General features: G+C 51.5%; 1 pseudogene across 1 annotated transcript in view; it reads left to right on the plus strand.

Annotated features, from left to right (window-relative positions):
* Positions 1 to 342: 342 nt before the first annotated feature.
* The window catches only part of LOC309859355 (small ribosomal subunit protein eS6 pseudogene), a 123,342-nt pseudogene continuing 104,927 nt past the window's right edge, over positions 343 to 18,757 (plus strand). The window contains exons 1-2 of the transcript in view: positions 343 to 465; positions 733 to 813. The product of the transcript in view is annotated as a small ribosomal subunit protein eS6 pseudogene (transcript). The remainder of the gene's footprint in view (positions 466 to 732; positions 814 to 18,757) is intronic.

The raw sequence follows: 18,757 nt of genomic DNA on the forward strand, positions 1-18,757 counted from the left end.
GACTTTAAGCCACTAAATTTGTAGGACGGCATTAGAGCAGCCACATAAAACTTTCACATCTTCTGTGGCAGGGAAACCCATGCTACAAAGCCTTTGCTCCTCTGCCTACTGAGCAGTGGGTACATTCCCCGTCCCTTGGCCAGCCGGTGACCGCTTTGATGAAGGAGGATAGCCGATGGGACATGTGCCAGATCCAGGCCTGGGCTTGTAAGGCTCTGGTGGCTCCCACCTTGGTTTCTTGGGGCCATGAGCTGCCCTGTAAGAAGCGTTGATGGTGCTGAGATGGCCATGTTGTGAGGAAGCCAAGCTAGCCACACAGAGAGACCATAAGCAGATAAAACGATGCGCAGCCAGTTCCGGCTCTCAGCCATCTGGGTCATCCCAGCTGAGGCCATAGACATCACGGAGCAAAGAGTAGTCATCCCCCCTCTCTGGACTGTGTCCAAATCGCTGACCTCCAGCAGAGTACGCTATCACAGTACAAAATTGTTCTGAAGTCTTGAGCATTGGGGTAGTTGATGACGTAAGAGTGGGTAATTGGACCCCTTTCCCTGACGGTTCCCAGTCCCAGGGGTGTGTGTGGGGGGTCCCTCTGTTCTTCCAACACATGGAGTGCCAGCCCTCTTCATACTGGCTTCCAGAACCCGACGTCGGTATGACTGTGGCATGAAGAGTCAGTGTCACGTTGCCATGTGTCCCCTGCCCTAAGGCCCCCACCCCCGGGGTTGGCAGGTCTCACCTGGAAGCCCTGGGAGACAGGGGAGCATGAAGATCCGCAAGGTTAACCCAATGTCCCCACACCTGCACCTGCGAGTAAGCAGCAGTTAAACCAGTAAAGCCTGTCCTGCGCTGGGCCGGCTGGCCCAGAGCCCTTGCGTGAATCATGCAGAGAGACGTCTCTCTGCAGAGCTCTGGTGTCACTGGAAGGGAAGCCGTCCCTGGCAAGGGGCACTTCAGCTGGAGGGAAGCCTCTCGTGTCTCTGGAGGCACCCAAGGACTGTTTTCCTCACATCTGTGTGGGCTGACCAGGCCTTCTCTTCTCCACCCTCTTCCCCCCGCTCCCCGGGGTCACCCCACCTGCTCCAGAGAACAGAGGAGACCTTTCCCCATCAGCCGTGCCCCGCTGCCCTGAGGCCAGCCGGCGCCTCTCCTAGTCACAGCTCGGGGTGCTCCCAGGACACCCACGGGCACCTGATGCAAACTGAGGGATGGATTTATCCAGACTCAGAGATGTGGTTCTGTCTGCTTCAGGGGACTGAGGGCACCGACCATGCTTGGAGCCCTCTATGTCCCCGTGGTACCAAGGTGAGGCACCAGCAACCTCATGAAGGTTCACTGGGGAAAGTCAGTCAGCATCTCAGAAATGAAACTGTAAGCCCAGACGTCAGAGTGAGGAGGGCCTTTTCCATCCATGTTCTGGGGATTTCAGACCTTTCGCTGCTGGAGCCCATTGTTCGGGTGAGATCTTATTTGATGCTGTGCAGACACCGTCCTTGGATTTGGGGCAGGATCCAGAGTGCTGTTCCTGTTGCCTTTCTGCCACCCCGCGCCCCCCCCCCCGAGGCAGGTCATGGCCGTGAGCTGGGGTCCCCAGAGCACCGTCTGAAAGCTGTGCGTTCATCTTCTTGATGATGTTACACAGAGGAACTGAGGCTCAGAGATGGTCTGGGGCTTACCAAAGGTCACACAGCTAATAAAATGTTGGGACTAGAGGCCTGTGTCTGAGCTCCTGGCATGTTCTTCCCCATCCCACTTCCCCAGAATTACAAAATGCTGATGTGGAAAGGGCCAGAAACTCTCTAGGATAGTACCTTTGGGGTACAGGAATCCTTCCCATAGGCCCTCTGACAAGTAGGACAGCATCTTCTTACATACCTCCAGAGATGGATCGCTCACTACTTCCAAAGCAGCTCCCTCAGTGGTGAGGCTTTTCACATTCTTAGAATGCGATATCTTACATGGAATCCAAACACACCTTCTTCTAACATTTTGCACCACATTTCCAGGATTACCATTTACGATGTGTACAGGGGGCCAAAGTCCTGGGAAGCTGGTAGGGTCTTTTGGGGGTTATGTGTGTGTATGTGTGTGTGCAGTGTTTCCTCTCCCACATTCAGCTGTGAAGGGGAAGCTCGCTCTTCCTTGGTAAGCCAAGCCAATTTCCTTGGCTCCATCTCTAGGCTGGGTCATAGCTGGGTCACTAGGCTGCCAGGGTGGAGCGGGGGGGCTGCTGATGCCAGGGCAGGGCCCAAGGAGGGAGGCCAGGCGGCTCTCTAGGCGGGGCCAGCCACCAGGTAGATACCTGGGGGAAGGGAGGGAGGCAGAGGAAGAGAGGGCTCCCCAGCTCACTTGGGGACCACCGTTTCTGATCTCCCTTCCATTTATAGCTCCCCTCCTCCCTGAGAGCACAGTGAGGCAGACCTCAGGCTTGAGGAGGTAGAGGCATTGATGCAGGGGGAGGGAGGCCAGTGCCATGGATTGGAGAAGAGAGAGAGCTTGGGCAGCCTCCAGGGGCAGAGCTCAGCATCACTCATCAATCGGTATTTCCCAAGCCCTGGAGTGGCTGAATGGACAGAGCCAGTTAAATCAAAGAATTCATTAGTAAAGACATAACTCTCTTGGCAAGATAATTCCAGCAGGATGCAGCGCCATGTCGTCAAAGGAATGTGGTCATGAAAATGTGAACACTTTGACACAAATCTTATCGCTGTGTGTCCTTGGGCAATCTATTCAACCTCTCTGAGCCTCCGCTTCCACATTCAAAAATTGGACTTCCTAATAGCCACCTGACTGCTGCGGACACAAGGTGGCCAATCAGGTAGTTCCTGCTAGGGGTCCCTTGAAACTGGCTTTCATTAAGAGGAAGTGAGGAATTTCCTTCCCTTGGTGACTAGCCAGGAACCAAAAGCCCCTGAATTCTTAAAATGTCTCCTCCCGCTCCCCCCGCCCCGTCCCCAGACTGTCATGCAGACAGAGATCCCCACAGAGCTCCTATGGGGGTTAGGGCGTCGTGTCCAGAAGTCCCCTATAAAAAGGCAGCCTCTTCATCAGAAGGGCTGCAGGGAGGGGCCCTTAGCAGGAACCAGCTGCTTGGATTCATAGACTACCCCAAGGTTCCGAAAGCTTGGGCCCAGGACACACACATTCTCCGGAGCGTGGGAGGGAGAATGCCTCCTCTCCAAGCAGCGGTCTTCACTGACCTAGCTTCCGCTCCTCTCACCCGGCCCCTAAGGCCTGCGCTAGTCCCCAGGGTACCTTGGACCCTGAGCTGCCAGGTGCGATCATCATTTAAGGGAGCCCCTTATTGAGTAGTGGGAGGCTTCGGGCAGGGAGAGGAGCCACGACTGAGTAATTGGAAGGGGCCGGCCAGGAGGATTTCTGAGAGCCTTCCCAAGGCGGTTGGATCAACACACATTTAATCACTTTATACTGTCCCTGGGGCTGAGCCCTGTTCTGTTGAAAGCGCTAAATCAGGAACAGGCAACCAGATGCAAGAGATCCCCAGGGCTGCTGCGGCTCCACAAACCTAAACTGAACCCCCCAAGACTTTCCCCAGGGCAAGTTGCCACCCCAGGTCAGCCCAAAGCCAGCCTCAGGCCTCCAGGTGGAACTTCCCCTGTTTCTGTTCCTTGTCACTTAACTCCATCCTTCACACTCAAACCACCCACTTCTGCCCAAACCAACTGAGCCTAAGTCAACGGAATGGGATGTCATGGCTTCCACCCAGCCGACACAGAGTGTGCAGAGAACCAGGCTGTGCCCTGCATGAATGTCTTAGCCAGGAGCCTTGGTGGGTTTTGGTCTGTAGGTCTTTAGGGAGGGACCACTAAACCCTTGTCGCCCGTGTGCTGGTATAGTTCTGCCCCTAAGGGGGGAGGGAGGGGCACAAGAGGTTTAGCAACCCGTCCATATGCACCCACCCAGGGATACGGCACACCTCCCTCTCCTTCCACTCTGTCTCAGTAGGGGTGGGCGGACGGTCAGGGGCCCGTGGCTGTGAGTCACTTTCTCTCAGCTCTACCTGGCTGAATGGTGGGCAGAGGACGTGAGCAGCCCAGTTGGAAGACCGACACTCTTCCACGTCCAGACCAGGGGGAAGGTCTAAGAACCACAGAGAAGGAGAGAGCTGGAGGAACAAGGAGTGTTGGAGAAAGAACCACAGCGTGATAGAGAGACACAGAGACCGAGAGAGACAAGGAGAAAGAAAGCATGACAGGGCAGAGAGAGGAGGTGGGGAGAAATAGAAAGGAAACTGAAGGAGGGGAGGAGAGGAAGGGGCGGTGGAGGAGGAGGGGACCCCAGGAGATCCAGCGCCTCCCTGTTGACTGGGTGTTGCAGTGTGGCCTGGGGCAGGTCATGGGGACTCTTGGGTTCTCTGGTCACCCTCCTGGCCAGGAGCAGAGCTTCTCTGGTCCTCCCTAGCCAGCCAGGGACGATGCTGTTGTGGGATGCTTAGATGGTTCTGGGGTGTGGCTGTCCCACCAGGGCAGGGTCCCCTCCAGGCCACCAAGGATGCGGCAGGGAGTAGGGTAGGGGACAAGGCAGAGGGATCTGCCCTCCCTCTCCCAGGATCTTTCACCTGACCCTTCCTGAGTCCTCTGATGAGGGGACAAGGGCTCACTTGTCCAAAGCCCCTCAGGGGTCTGGGCAGAGCTGGGACCAGGACTCAATCCTCCCACTCCAACACTGGGGCAGACTGCCTGCTCCCTTCCCTTGTCTATACAGAGAGCGGCTGAGAGTGCCCATTGACGTGGATTGTAATTAGTATTTGTCTTGGGTGAGAGTGGCTGTGGGCAGTTGGCGTCGCCCGGGAAACCGAGCTGAATGTCCTCCTCTTCTCGGTCCCTTCTCACATCTTCTTTGCGGCTCCCCTGCATCCCCTGTGCTGGGGCCCTATGCCAAGCAGTGCCTCTGAGCCCAGCCCCTTCCCTCCTGGGGACTTGGTTTCCTCATCTGGGAATGGGGTGGCGCTGAAGGCCAAGCAGAGTGACAGAGGTGATATGGCTGGTGCGTAGCAGGTGCTCAGTAAATGCTGGTTTCTTAGAAGAGCTCAAGGCTCTTCCGCCCACACAGGGTCGAGAGTGGGAAGGCGGAGCTGCTCCTGCATTATGAAGCTGTTTTCCGTGCTTCTCCCAAGACCCATGAAACACCGAGGATATCACTTCCAGTCCCGCTCTGTCCCAGCCGGCTCACTCACTGCTTCCACCTTCTGACCCCCTTCCTCACGACATCCTCTGGCCTCCCGGGGGTCGTCCTGCTCACAGTCCAGCTTCTAGGAAGCCCCACCCCTGCGTCAGCAAGGACAGAGGGGTGAGGAGCTCAGGGGCGTGAAAGCCAACAGGGAATAATTTACCTCTTTCTCCCTTTCCTCTGGGACTCAGTTTCCTCCTCTGAAATGATGAGGCTATTCCTTCTAACTCCCAGATCCCGGTGTCCCAGCCGCTCTTCTGGAAGGCCACCAGACAAATGGATCATTCTGCACAGAGTGTGGATTCTTTGGCTTTTCCCTTCGGGGGTGGGGCTGGGCTGCGCTGACCCCCTGCACGGTGGGGTGAGTGCCACCTCCCACACCCTGAGCCAGCCTGCGTCGTGTGGCTGTAGATCTCTGAGCCTCACTTCCTTGTCTGTCAGATGGCAATATCTACGGGCACTCTGCCCAAGCCTTGTAAGGAGAGCCAGGCTTGCTGGAGACCGAGGAGAATCAGCGAGTGGGAGACCATCGGCCAGCATGGCGCGGAGAGTGGGAGATGGAGGGTGACAGCTGGAGCTTAGGGCCGGGATTCCAGGGTGGCTTTTTTCTCCTGGCTGGGTGCTCTAGCCAAATGCTATTCATACAACATATACTTATTGAGTGCCTACTGCATGCCAGGCCCTGTCGCCTGCACTAATGGTGTAGGGGTGAACAAGCCAGAACCAGGCTTCTTGGAGCTGCCCTTCTAGCTCTCAGAGTTGGCACTGGAGCCGAAGTGGGAACGAGGGGCGAGGAACCAGGGATGCTTCACTGATGGTGCAAAGCCCTGGGGTCCCCACCCTAGAGAAGCAGGAAATGCAGGCAGTCAGAGACCCTCTCCCCAAGGGGGCTTTCCTCAGTGCTCTTCCAAGCCCTGGGGACCCTCAGTGGAAGAGGGAGGGGCTGAGCAGAGGGGCTCTGCCTGCCCCCACCCCACCTTCCTGCCCCAGCCTGCATGTCTTCGAGGCTGGGCCCTGCTTGCTGTTGTGTTGAATGAACTCAGCAACTACAGGAGGTTCCAGAAGTTCTGCTGAAGTCCAGCCCTCCTCGGCGTGCAGCCTGGAAAACTGACACCCAGAGGACGTGCCCGAAGGCACCCAGGGATGCTGGCCAGGTGCCACTCTTGCAGCATCCAGGCCTGAGCCCTCCAGCCCCAGGTCAGCCTGAGCACCCGGACCCTAACGGTCACCTCTCCTCACCAGCCCCATGCTGCTCATTGATTAATAACGACATATTTGAGATAGGAGCACAAATGAATTTCTGAATTGCGCCATTAGTGAGTAATTAATTTCTTTGCTCTGGGAAACGAAGATATCCCTGACAGGCACGTTATCTAAATCTATAAAAGAGGAGAAATGCCGAACGGGCAACTCCATTAATGCGAACATTGATTTTTTTTTTTTCCCTCCATCTTCCTCTCTTTTGTGAGGACTTTGCTCCCTTACCATCCCTTCACTTTTTTTTTTTTTTTTTTTGGCAGCCTCTATTTTTCTAAGGAGGGGTGGGGCCCTTGGGGAGGAGAAAGCCTGCCCCACAGTATCTTCAGTGGTAATCAAAAGATCATGTGTGCTCACTACAGCCAGATAATGTCCTTATTGGATGCTGGTAAGGATACAGTTGCTGTGGAAACCCAGGATCTCGGCCCCCCCCAGGTTTGGATGCCGAACCTGGAAGCTGTATTTTTCTGCTTGGAGGTTTGGGAGAGCTGGGAGGAGAGAGGTGGCGGGCTGGGAGGTCATGCTGTGGACTGACTGCCTCGCTGGCCCTTCCTCTAGGAAGTCCCCCAGGATTCATGCTTCTCTGTGTGTCTCCTGCTCCTCCCCTGTCTCCACCCCACCCCGCAGCCAGATTAGGCGGGTGGGCTGCTCCAGCCTCCTTCGCACACTTCTTGGACTATCGGGGCTCGTCTCTGCTCTAGCATCCCTAGCTGTGTGACGCTAGATAAATTACTCAGCCTTTCTGTGCCCCATGTCCGCATCTTTACAAGGGGATACTAGTGGTCCCATTCTTAAGGATGCCTGAGATTATTTAAGGAGTTAAAGGATGTAAGGCGCTGAGCACAGTGCCTGGCCCAGGGTGAGCGCTGATCAAGAGACTGTTCCCACCCAAGTGAGCCCTGAGGGTCCACAGTGGCAGGAGCAAATGGGTCAGCTGTGCTTTGGATGTGTGGTCCGCCTCTGGCCGGCTGGGTTCCTGGGCAAGTCACCACCTCTCTGACCTTCGGTTTGTCTTTGAAATGGGGCTAATGCTGACAGCACAAGTGGGACGAGCATGCGGGACTGACCTATGGGGCAGTCCCCATTGCACCTGTTGTCCTCATGTGGCAGGGGACACTTATGCTGGGCTCACGAGGTGGGGGTGTGTGGCCAGGCCACCTGTCTCCTGCTCCTGATGTTGTGGCTGCCCCAGTTGCTCCAGGTTAGGCCCAAAGCCACCTCATTAGCTCAGATTCCAGGCCCCCATGGACAGCCTGGTGCAGGTTTCTGCTCTGATGCCAGACACAAAGGCTGCTTGGCTCCTGCCTGGCTCCAAACACTAGCGCTAGTGGGGTACAGTGGGTCCTGTGACCCCGCTCAGCCCCCATTAGTGTGCTGGGAGAGAGGTTCCCTGCAGGTTCTACCCCATTCAGGTCCTAGCATCGGCCTTGAGTGGGAAGACCCTGCTGGGCAGGGTCCCACCTTTCCCCCAGCTCATTAGTGCCTTCTGGACCAAGGCCATGGGATGTCTGGGGCAGTAACAGTTTATCATCTGGCCGCCTGCAAACATGCTTCCTGTTAGGGCTGTGCACAAGCTTGATGATCAGAGGACCACATGTCACTCAGGCTCCTCATCTATAAAATGGGTAAAATAATCCCTATGTGGCTCACTCTCGGATCACATTTAACGAGGCTCGAGAAAGGGCTTGCTAGGCTCTGGAGTGACGAGTGCCCTGGAAGAGGTGGGTCCTACGGAGGGACCCCCCAAAGCAGATGTCTGTGAAGCTAAACTCGACTCTGGGCTGGTTTCTTTCTAAACCCTTGGCCTCCGTAATGATGGTCAGGTTTCCATGGGAACAACAAAACTGCCCATGCACGTGTGTAGGGGAGAGACATTACTCTCAGGAGTGGAGGAAGCCTAGGTTGTTATCTGGGTGCTGGAAGACTTCAGGCCAGGTGCCTCAGTTTCCTCGTCTGGTGGAAGGCATGCTGATGCCAACTCTGCCTCCCCCGTGGTCCCTGTGAGTAGCTGGACGAAGGAGGAGGTTGGTATGGTGCATGGCCAAGAGGGGTAAGGAGCTCAGGCAAGGATGCCCAGGCTTCAAGGCCAGCTTTGCTCTTTCCTGGTTCTAAGACAAGGTTAAACCACTATCCAGCTGAGGGGCTTTGTTTTATGCAACAGCCATGCACCTCTGGGCTCCTTGAGGTTTGGTGCCCTGGATCAGAAACACAGAACTTCTGGGTCCCAACATTGGCCCTGCGTCATCATGTCCTGCCAGCTGAGGCGGGAAGGAGCTGGGACTCAAAATGATGAGACCATGGGGACAGGAGCTTGTGGCTGGCCCTTGGCCTGCATGTTCCCTTCCCCCCACCCAAGAATAGCTTTCCCCAGGGAACTGGCCCCAGATTCAGGAGTAAAGAGCTAAAAGCTGGATGGGTCCACCACCCCCTGTTAATGATTATTTTCTTTGTTATTAGCAGCTGGAACCAAGTTTCAGTTTCTGGGAGCAGTGGTTTTCTAGGGATTCTTGAGGTCCTGGGAAATTTCCCAGGGGATGCCTCCATCTTTCAGCTGGGAGCTCTGATAATTTTCATGTCCTCGCAAGTCTTGCCCAGGGGAAGGGAGGTGCTCGGGTGGGATGAGACGAGGTCTGGGCCAGAATTTGGCCTGTGACCTGCGGTCTGCCCGAGGTGTGAGTGCAGGCTCCGGAACTAACCAAGTTGGTCACAGCAGATTAGAGCTGGGCGGGGCTCCTTGGGGCTCAGGGCTGCTGGGCTGGTGAAGGTTGAGACGGGCCCACAGAGCCAGAGAATCTCAATGACCATTCCTCCTTGTCTCCAAGCTCCTCTCCCTGGGAGAGCAAAGCTGGGGAGTTATGGAAGCTACTAGCAGGCTAAGGGAAAAGAGTCCTAGGGGAACCAGGCATCCAGGACTCCAGATGGAGCAGCCCTGGCCAGGAGGCAGTGGGTGAGCCAGACTGCTGTGAAAGGAGACCCGGGATCAGAATCCTCACACTTCTTAGAAAGTATCTCCCTCCTGAGCTGGGAGACCTCGGGCAAGAATTCAACTTCTCTGCACCTCAGTTTCCACATCTGTAAAATGGGGCTCATAGGCACTATATCATAGGACTCTGGCCACGTGTGTAACATGTGGGTAAAAGGCCCAGCATGGTGCCCTAGTGCAGAGAAACTGCTAACTGAATGACTGAATGATAGACAGCAGCTTTAATCCCTGGAGAGCTGGTGTGAAATTTAAAAATGATGATTCTTGTAAGAGCATCCAGGTCAATGTGTGACACAAAAGGGTCAAAACCTGTTAGTTTTCAAAAGATGAACTAGGCTTGAGGTCCCAAGGAGACTTAGGTAGGAAGGACGAAGGAGGACAGAAGTTGGAGAAGGGGTGCTACTGGAGGGGACAGGGCTTCCCTGGCCATTTCCCAGTCATGCAGAACCTTCCCCACCCCAGCATGCTTGGGCTTTGGGAAAAGAAGGTGTCTTCTGCTAGCAGAAAGGTGGCAGATGGAAGAGACGATGACAAAGGAAGGAAACCTCCTCTTCCAGCCTACACTGGACAGTAGGCAGCTCCTGACCATGGTTCTTGAGAAAAGGGAAACAAAATGGTGGATCCCACGGTCACTCCAGCTTTCAGCCTAGAGGCTCTGTTCAGACTGCAGTGTAGGGAGGGGAGCCCAAGGAGAGCCCGGTGGGCTCTCTCAGCAGAGGCAAGGGGTTGACATCCAAGCAGGTCAAGTCAGCTGGAATTTGTGGGGCAGAGAACTGGAGGTAGGAGGCTACGCTGAGAAAGAGCTTTGGAAATCTCCATAAGAAACCTCTGGATTATGTGGCTAAATCCTGGTGTTCAGATTTAGGATGGAACTCCACAAGGCGAGCAAAGAGTGACCCAGGAGCTGGAATTTGAACGATTCCCAAAGCTTACCACAGGCTGCAAGATAGCCAAGTTCTGACTCGTCAGAGTGGAGAATCCCTCAGAAGGTTCATACGTTAGTATGAGTAAGCTCAGCGTAAAGGGCACTCAAAAAAGACCTTAAGGATCAAAATAATATGCAAATAACCTAACTGTATACCAAGTCAAAGGCCAGAATTTTTTAAAGGACTACAGCAAGACTGAATTCTTGCAACATAAAACTTACAACGTCCAGCAACAATCAAAAATTACTTGATAGTCCCCCTCTCTCTGCCTGCCTACTTGTAATCTCTCTCTCTCTCTGTGATACCAAAAAAAAAAAAAAAAAAAAAAATCTTAAAAAGAAAATTACTTGACAGGAATGGGGAACATTTCCAATTCATTTTGTGATGATGTACTATCCTGATACCCAAACAGATATATGCATTAAAACACAAGAAAAACTCAGACCAATATCCCCCATGAGCATAAGATGCAAAAAGCCTAAACAAAATTTTAGCAAGTCAATTTTTAAAACATATTGAACAGTTATAGTATGGCCAAGTGAAGTTTATCCCAGAAATGGAAGGTTGGTTCAACATCTGAGAATCAATCAATATGATTTACTGGATCAAGAGACTAAACCAGGAGAACCATGTGGTCATCTCAATAGATACAGAAAAAGCATTTAATAGAATTTAATATTCAGCCATGACAAAAATTCTTAGCAACATAGAAATAGAAGAGAACTTCCTCAACCAAAGAAAGGGCTACTAGTGTAATTAATGGTGAGAGACAAAAACATCTCTCCATAAGGTCAGGACAAGGCAAGAATGTTCACACATACCATTTTTATTCAACATTGTATTGAAAGTCCTAGACAATGCAATAAGGCAAGAAAAAGAAATAAAAGTTTGGAAAGGAAAAGAAATGTCTTTGTTTGCAAATGGCATAATAGCCTACATACAAAATTGTAACAGAATATACCAAAAAACTATAAGAACTAGCATATAAATTTAGCAGGATTGCAACACAAAAAGTTGATTAAAAAATTCCATTGTATTTCTATGTACTGGTAATACACAACTGGAAAACATAATTTAAAAGATCCATTTATAATAATATAAATAAAATACTTGGCAATGAATCTAACAAGATATATGCAAGATTTATATGCCAAATACTACAAATCTGATGATCAAAGGAGAGCTCAATAAATAAATATAACATGTTCATAGATCAGTAGACTCAATATTGTTAAGAAGTTACTTTTTCAGGGCGCCTGGGTGGCTCATTGGGTTAAGCCTCTGCCTTCAGTTTAGGTCATGATCCCAGGGTCCTGGGATTGAGCCCTGCATTGGTCTTTCTGCTCAGTGGGGAGCCTGCTCCCTCCTCTCCCTTTGCCTGCCTCTCTGCCTACTTGTGATCTCTATCAAATAAATAAATAAAATCTTTTTTAAAAAGTTACTTTTTCTCAAACCATCTATAGATTTAATGCAATCCTAAAACAAACTGCATTGTACTTTTCCATTAATATTGAGACACTGATTCCAGAATGTATACGGAAATACAAGGAACATAGAATAGCCAAAACTATTTTGAAAAAGAAGAACAAGTTTGGATGGCTCACACTACCATTTTCAAGAGTTACCAAATAGCTGTCATAACCAAGAAATAGATAAAGGAAACAAAATAGAACAAACCGAATTAGATGCACACACAGGTGGCCAATGGATTTTTAGAAATAGAGTCTTTGAAAAAGAGTTGTTTTAGATTACAGCAAAATTCAGCTAAAGGTGCACAGATTTCCCATATACCTCCTGCCTCACGCATTATCAACATCTCCCACCAGGCTGGTGCGTTTGTTAAAATTGACGAACATACACGGACACGGAATGATCACCCAGTGGCCACAGTTCACATTAGGACTCACTCTTGATGTACATTTTATGGGTCTGGCGAAACTTATAATGACATGTATCCACCATTATAGTATAATGACATGTGAGATGATACAGACCCATAATTACAGTATCACACAGAGTAGTTTCATTGCCCTAAAATTCCTCTGTGCTCCACCTACTCCTCCCTTCCTTTCCCTTAACTCTTGGCAACCACTGATCTTGTTACTGTTGTTACAGCTTTGCCTTTCCCTGAATGTCATCTACTTGGAATCATACAGTACACAGCCTTTTCTGATGGGCTTCTTTCACTCTGTAATATGCTTTTATGGTTCTTTTCATGACTTCATAGCTTTTTTTTTTTTTACACTGAATACTATACCAGTTTATCCATTCACCTATTAAAAGATATCTTATCTTGGCTGCTTCCAAGTTTTGGCAATTATGAATGGAGCTGCTATAAACATCCATGTGCAGGCTTTTGTGTGTGTTTTCCATTCCTTTCCGTAAATACCAAGGAGTGCAACTATTGGATCACATGACAGGAATATGTTTAGTTTTCTAAGAGACTGCTGAAGTGTCTTCCAAGGAGGCCGTGCCATTCTGCATCCCACCAGCAATGAATGAGTTCCAGTTGCTTCACGCCCACTGCACTGGGTGTTGTCAGTGTTCTGGATTTTGGCCATTGCAATAGGTATGTATATTATTGGTTTAGTTTGTGCTTCCTTGAGGGTATATGATGTGGAGCATGTTTTCATATGTTTATTTTCTATCTCTGTATTTCTTTGGTGAGATGTCTATGCAGATCTTTTGCCCATTTTTAAATCAGGTTGTTTGTTTTCTTATTGTTGAGTTTAAGGGTCTTTTCGATATTTGGATAACAGTCCTTTGCCAGATGTGCTTTTTGCAAATATTTTCTCCTGGTCTGAGGTTTTTCTTTTCATTCTCTTGACAGTGTCTTTCACAGAGGGGAAGCTTTAAATTTTAATCAAATCCAGCTTATCAATTCTTTCTTTCATGGATTGTGCCATTTTATTTTTGACAAAGGTGCCAGATAATTCATTGGGGAAAAAGTCTTTGGACGGGTGTCAGGAAAGCCGAACATCAATTTTTTTCTGTGGAACCTGGGAGCCTGTGCTATCCCTTCCAGGAATTAGTGTCCCCATTTTAAAATGGTGTTCTCCATCCTGGGTCTCTAATTTAACTTGGGCACTGATTTACTGTCCACATTTTCTCCTCTCTAGTGGTCCCTCTCCCACCTTGTTCACTGCTGAGTTGGAGGCAAAGGAGGCGGAATATGGAGAAGGGAATCATCCCTCCTGTTCTGAGCCAGTTTCTCCTGTGTTTCTCAATGTCTGGGGTACAAGCCCGAGGCTGACAGTAAGAGGCAGTGAGAGGACCTGGCCCAGGGCACTGATGGGTGACTGTGATTGAGTCATTAAATCATGGCTATAGAGGACTGGGGCTGGATGCTTTTTTGCAAGGCTGGCACAAGAGGAGGGGGCTTTCAAGGGGGGTAGAGACTATAGATATCCTCCTACTGAGGTCCTGACCAATGCTGAAGTCTCTGCACAGGCTGCACAGGCAAAGGTGTGAGTTTGAAGAAAAGTCTTTCCCTCTGGCTAGAGAGGTGGGACTGAGTCTGGCCAGGTGGTTCCTGGTCAGGGTCTGACCACTGAGCGCTGAGTCCTGGAGCACAAGCCCAGGAGTTTGGATTTCTGTTCTTAGGGTCCGAGGAAACCTAAGACCTTCGGCAATGTAGGATAACCCTCTACTTGATTACCTCTATTGATGGGGAACTCATTCTCTCCCGAAGCAGCCTGTTCCAGGTTGGATCAATCTAATGCATAAATAGGTTTTCCTTGGGGTATCTCTCAGGGTCCTGGCAAGAAACAGCCCCTTGAGGAGGGGTTAATAAAGAGAGTATTTGGAAAGATGTATCAGGGTGTGCATAAACTCAAGAGAGAAGGAACGTCTGAGCTAGTACATTGGGAATGGCAGACTGAGAGGTTATGGTTTTCACAGACACTGGGCAGCTGTGAGAGGTGTCCAAAAGAGGAAGTGTTACAATTAAATTTGTGCTTTATAAAGATTACTGTCAACTCTACAAAGGAGAGCCCTTTGGGTGCAGAATAGGGAAGAGAGAGGAAGTGAGGCTGGAGACAAAGAAGCCATGAGGAGGCTGTCTTAGTAGTTCAGGGGAGAGCTGCTGAGGGTGGGGCTCTGGCGGCTAGGGTGGATGAGCAGGAAGGGAAGGGTTGGAGAGCTTCTGGGTAGGGCATGGGTGGGGGGTGTGATTTGGTGAGAGAATCTGGGGGCACTTTTGGAGACTGGTGGGCTCATGCCCTGTTCAACCATGTCATGCTGGGAACTTGACCTCCACTGTGGTGGGCTGTTTACACCATGGAAACTGGCAAACCCTGTAAATCAGGGTGTTTCCGCTGCTCCCTCCGGTTAAACATAAGTATACCACCCACCCCAGAGCACAGGAGCAGCTGGGCGGCATCTCCAGCCACCGGGACATTTGCCAGGCAAATGTGCGCCCATCTGTGGCCGGACAGAGCTGCCCCAAGCCTCCTACCTGGAAAAATTTCAAGGTAGACTGGTCTGTGTGTTGGGGGCCCTCTCAGGTCCGGGGAGAGGTGGAGGTTTTCCAGGGACCCAGTAGGCTTTGGGATGCTCCCTCCCCCAACCCCAGGGCATTCTCACACAAGCCCTGGGTAGCTGGAGGGAGCTGGGAGTGGGCATTATATCCCCTTAGAGTTCGGAAAAATGAGAGCCTCAGAGAGGTCAGGTGCTTTGCTTGACCTGGTTCAGTGCTTGAGAACCACCACCCGGGTGAAGAAATTGTGCCTGGCCAGCACCCCAAACCCTACCCCCCTGCTTCCTCCCTGACATCTCCCTCCCCACCAAGTAAGCCACTGTTCTGACTCTGTGGCTTCAGAGCCGCGCAGTCTGGTGTTGACTTTGTATAATTGGAACCATCTAGCACGTTCTTGTCTGGGTTCTGCTTCTTCAGTGTGGTCGTGGCCATGAGCCTTGAGCATGCGGCGTGGAGCCCCAGTTCCCGGGGGGTTCACGGCTGTGCAGTAGGTGCCTGTTCACGCACACATGACTCGTTTCCAGTTTTTGGCTGTTGCATTCTGTTGCACAGAACCTGCTAGGACATAGGTTTTGGAGACCGTATGCGTGCATTTCTGCTGGGTGTGTGCCTAGGGGTTTGGAGACGGTTTAATGCTAAGTCTGATGCAACAGATGGTCCTTTGGGTGGGCAAGTTCCTGAATGAGACTCCCTGGGCTGGACACAGCATCTCTCTCAGGAGCTCCCAGCCTAGGGGAGGGTGTTGGGGGGCAGAGGGTAGAGGACACACAGTGGGCAAAAACTAATTGAAAATGGAGGTGCCGTGGAGAAGGGAGAACAAGAGCTCTTGAGGGGTTTTCACAGGGCAGTGTCTGTGTGGGGATCTGTGTGGGGAGATGGGGAGTCTGGAGGAAGGGTTTGGGAAGGATCTGCGTGTGCAGAGATGGAAGGCGGGATTTCCAGGCAGGGGGCTGCACAGGCAAAGGTATGAGTTTGAAGAAAAGTCTTTCCCTCTGGCTGGAGAGCTGGGACTGAGTCTGGCCAGGTAGTTCCTGGTCAGGGTCTGACCACTGAGCACTGGGTCCTGGAGCACAAGCCCAGGAGTTTGGATTTCTGTTCTTAGGGTCTGAGGAAAGCTAAGGCCTTCGACAAGAGCAGCGGGTGGGGCGGGATTGTATGGGGACATGTTTGTGGGCGGTGCTGGGTTCAGGGTGGGGCAGGAAGTTCCCTCACTCGGGAACAAAGTGAGAAGAGGGAGCAGAAGCAAGCTCCTCATGGGAAGGGTGCACTAGGGAGAAATCTTTGCAGTAGACACTGGAGCCTGTAGGACTGAGTGGTTCCAGGAGGTCAGACCCTGGGCAGAGTAGCTGGACCCATTCAGGCTGCCCTCCCTTCCATGACCAGCAGTGTCTATGGGGGCAGGACGGGGGAGGGGTGGTGGGCAGCATTCAGCTTCCTTCTGGTTCAACCTTCAGTCTGAGATTCCTTAGACTGTCTTTCCTTTCCTGAGGGAGCAAGGTCTCTCTGGGCCCATTGCAGAGGGGGGTAAACTGAGGCAGAAACCATCAGATAAGGGTCTAAGGAATTTGTCTGAAATCAGGAGGCTGAGTCTCCATTCCTCTTACCCTCCCGCCAGGTCAGGGCCTCTTCCAGATGGAAAAGGAGAAGCAAGTGGGAAAAATAGAGGTGGGACTCCTTCTCCAGACTCTGCTGGTCCTCCACCTATGGCTCTGCCCTGGGGCCCAAAATCTCACTGCAGACAGCACAGTCTCTGTCCCCAGGAGAACCCAGACTGGAGGTGCTGATTCTTCTGGATGAATGAGGCATAGGGGTAGGGGTGCGGCTGGCATTCAGAATCAGGAGACTTGGCCCAAGTTCCAGCCCCTGTTCCCCCTTTCTGGGCGGGTCCTGCCTCCCTGGGCTGTGGGTCCATATTTATTCCCAAGGGCAGCACCACTGTCCCTGAGGCCTGACCTCCAGTTGCTCCTGACTGGGCCACCCTCAAGGGGCAGGCCGTGGGATGATTAAAAGGGTGATGGGTGGAACAAAGTTTGGGGTACCCCAAGCGCCACACAGGTGAGCGGGAAAACTAGTAGTCACCCCTCCACTTAGCACGTGGGCCGGTGGCCTTATGATTTACGGCAATCATTATTATTATTTTAAGATTTTATTTATTTATTTGACAGACAGAGATCACAAGTAGGCGGGGAGGCAGGCAGAGAGAGAGGAGGAAGCAGGCTCTCCGCGGAGCAGAGAGCCCAACATGGGGCTCGATCCCAGGACCCTGGGATCATGACCTGAGCCGAAGGTAGAGGCTTTAACCCACTGAGCCCCGGCACCCCAAGCATTATTATTAATGACATTAAAAACCATGCCGATCAGGGTGCCTGGGTAGCTCAGTGGGTTAAAGCCTCTGCCTTCGGCTCAGGTCATGATCTCAGGGTCCTGGGATCGAGCCCCACGTCTCTGCTCAGCAGGGAGACTGCTTCCCTTCCTCTCTCTCTGCCTGCCTCTGCCTGCTTGTGATCTCTGTCTGTCAAATGAATAAATAAAATCTCTTAAAAAAAAAAAAAACCATGTCAATAACACTGGTGCTGCTTTTTACCAGGCTTTTGTTTTCCAAAGGTGCCAATCTCTGCTTACCAGCTCCCAAAGACGGGAGTTTTCCTTGTGCTGCGTCTGCTTTGGTCCACGATGTCGAGACGTCCCTATAGCCTCTCCTGTCCCTTGTGCTGGATTACTAGGACCTGCTGTCTGGGAAGACACTGCAGTGGGCCTTCTGGGGCTCTCCCCATGCCCTGCAAGGATGAGGGAAGCAGAAGGAAATGTAGGGACCAGCTCGTGTCATTTGATACATGGATTTACAGAGGACGAGAGAGGGGACGTGATCTGCCAATGTCACAAAACCGATTACCTGCTGATTTGGGACCATGATGCCTTTTTTTCAACAATTGGTATTTTGAATCCGATTTTGTTTGTCTGTTTTACCATCGTTGAGGACGAGGGAAAATGAACCACCTCAGGAAATATAATAATGGAAATCTTTTTTTTAGAAGAATGCATCCTTTGGGGCATGTGAAATGGGTGTGAGGATTTATGTACAAGGTCGCTCACTGCAGCCTTGTTTATGACAGCCCCAAACTGGAAACAGCTTAAAGGTCCAACACAGAGATTGGTTTAATAAATTATGGTGCGTTCATGTTATGGAATACCATACAGCCATTAAAAATGATGGTCCAATAAAACAATATTTAACGACATGGGGAGATGTTCACAAGATATTGTTAAGAAAAGAAAAAAGCTGGGTGCAGAACAATAGGCTTGATATACCTCTGACTTTGCTAAAGCAATTCTTAAAGAAGGAAGTCTGGGCCCCCCGAGGTAACTTACAATATGATTTCACCATCTCCAGGACCCCAGCCTCATTCCTATTTCAGTGTGGCTCAGTGGCAGGCAGGACACTGTTGTGTCTGAAGGTTTGATTCGGAGTCTAGTCTGGCCGTCTATTAACTGGGTGTCCGTGGAGCTGTGGACCTCACTTTCCCTCATCTGCAAAATGGGAGTAAGAGTCCTCCATTTGCACGCTATTGAAAGGATTGAGGGGTTAGTGTTTGCATGTGTGAAGGGTCTTGGTAAGCTGTACGGAGCTGTTCGGACATTGAGAATAATGGGGATATTATTCCCTGATTACACCAAAGACTCCAGGCGGTCCCTCAGGGATCATGGCCCCCCATCATTCTGTGGCCAACACAGTGCCTCCTACACTGATGTACACAGGAATGTGGGTCCCAGGTCTGCCCCTGCACCCCTTCTGGATGTCTCTGCATGCCCTGGGCTGGGCCCTGCACCTCCCTGGGGGCAAGAGAATGGAGCTGTGGGTGGTACTGAGTGTGGAGTCCTGTCCGGGGGAGGGGTGTCCCAGCAGGATCCAGGGACTGGTGTTGA

Source organism: Mustela nivalis, assembly GCF_964662115.1.
Source record: "Mustela nivalis genome assembly, chromosome: 2".
Classification (NCBI taxonomy): domain Eukaryota; kingdom Metazoa; phylum Chordata; class Mammalia; order Carnivora; family Mustelidae; genus Mustela; species Mustela nivalis.